This window comes from Dendrobates tinctorius, unplaced genomic scaffold (genome assembly GCF_039654945.1).
Source record: "Dendrobates tinctorius isolate UK_male_01 unplaced genomic scaffold, ASM3965494v1 ptg000053l, whole genome shotgun sequence".
NCBI lineage: Eukaryota > Metazoa > Chordata > Amphibia > Anura > Dendrobatidae > Dendrobates > Dendrobates tinctorius.
The window spans coordinates 708,504-710,794 of NW_027361721.1; positions in this window are offsets into that span (position 1 = coordinate 708,504).

Genomic DNA, 2,291 nt, shown 5'->3' on the forward strand with positions numbered 1-2,291 from the left:
TCTCCAAAAGTAAAGTAGTTGCAAACTCATGCTTTTAGAGACTTGTTTGGGCTCATGAGAGGAGTAGAAAAACATCAAAAATTTCAGTCCTGCATGATTCTACCAAGAAATGTGTGTTCATTCAAACCGCTGGTTTTTGATAGTTTGGGCCCTATTGAATAATGAATGTTTTGAATTTTCTCCAAAAGTAACGTAGTTGCAAACTCATCCTTTTAGAAACTTGTTTGGGCTGTTGAGAGGAGTAAAAAACCATCAAAAATTTCAATCCTGCATGATTTTACCAAGAAATGTGATTCTTCATTCAAAACCTGATTTTTGCTATTGGGCTCTATTGAATAGTGAATGTTTTGAATTTTCTCCAAAAGTAAAGTAGTTGCAAACTCATGCTTTTAGAGACTTGTTTGGGCTCATGAGTGGAGTAGAAAAACATCAAAAATTTCAGTCCTGCATGATTCTACCAAGAAATGTGTGTTCATTGAAACCGCTGGTTTTTGATAGTTTGGGCCCTATTGAATAATGAATGTTTTGAATTTTCTCCAAAAGTAAAGTAGTTGCAAACTCATCCTTTTAGAAACTTGTTTGGGCTGTTGAGAGGAGTAAAAAACCATCAAAAATTTCAATCCTGCATGATTCTACCAAGAAATGTGATTCTTCATTCAAAACCTGATTTCTGCTATTGGGCTCTATTGAATAATGAATGTTTTGAATTTTCTCCAAAAGTAAAGTAGTTGCAAACTCATGCTTTTAGAGACTTGTTTGGGCTCATGAGAGGAGTAGAAAAACATCAAAAATTTCAGTCCTGCATGATTCTACCAAGAAATGTGTGTTCATTGAAACCGCTGGTTTTTGATAGTTTGGGCCCTATTGAATAATGAATGTTTTGAATTTTCTCCAAAAGTAAAGTAGTTGCAAACTCATCCTTTTAGAAACTTGTTTGGGCTGTTGAGAGGAGTAAAAAACCATCAAAAATTTCAATCCTGCATGATTCTACAAAGAAATGTGATTCTTCATTCAAAACCTGATTTTTGCTATTGGGCTCTATTGAATAATGAATGTTTTGAATTTTCTCCAAAAGTAAAGTAGTTGCAAACTCATGCTTTTAGAGACTTGTTTGGGCTCATGAGAGGAGTAGAAAAACATCAAAAATTTCAGTCCTGCATGATTCTACCAAGAAATGTGTGTTCATTGAAACCGCTGGTTTTTGATAGTTTGGGCCCTATTGAATAATGAATGTTTTGAATTTTCTCCAAAAGTAAAGTAGTTGCAAACTCATCCTTTTAGAAACTTGTTTGGGCTGTTGAGAGGAGTAAAAAAACCATCAAAAATTTCAATCCTGCATGATTCTACCAAGAAATGTGATTCTTCATTCAAAACGCTGGTTTTTGCTATTGGGCTCTTTTGAGTAATGAATGTTTTGAATTTTCTCCAAAAGTAAAGTAGTTGCAAACTCATGCTTTTAGAGACTTGTTTGGGCTCATGAGAGGAGTAGAAAAACATCAAAAATTTCAGTCCTGCATGATTCTACCAAGAAATGTGTGTTCATTCAAACCGCTGGTTTTTGATAGTTTGGGCCCTATTGAATAATGAATGTTTTGAATTTTCTCCAAAAGTAAAGTAGTTGCAAACTCATCCTTTTAGAAACTTGTTTGGGCTGTTGAGAGGAGTAAAAAACCATCAAAAATTTCAATCCTGCATGATTTTACCGAGAAATGTGATTCTTCATTCAAAACCTGATTTTTGCTATTGGGCTCTATTGAATAATGAATGTTTTGAATTTTCTCCAAAAGTAAAGTAGTTGCAAACTCATGCTTTTAGAGACTTGTTTGGGCTCATGAGAGGAGTAGAAAAACATCTAAAATTTCAGTCCTGCATGATTCTACCAAGAAATGTGTGTTCATTCAAATCGCTGGTTTTTGATAGTTTGGGCCCTATTGAATAATGAATGTTTTGAATTTTCTCCAAAAGTAAAGTAGTTGCAAACTCATCCTTTTAGAAACTTGTTTGGGCTGTTGAGAGGAGTAAAAAACCATCAAAAATTTCAATCCTGCATGATTCTACCAAGAAATGTGATTCTTCATTCAAAACGCTGGTTTTTGCTATTGGGCTCTATTGAATAATGAATGTTTTGAATTTTCTCCAAAAGTAAAGTAGTTGCAAACTCATCCTTTTAGAGACTTGTTTGGGCTCATGAGAGGAGTAGAAAAACATCAAAAATTTCAGTCCTGCACGATTCTACCAAGAAATGTGTGTTCATTCAAACCGCTGTTTTTTGATATTTTGGGCCCTATTGA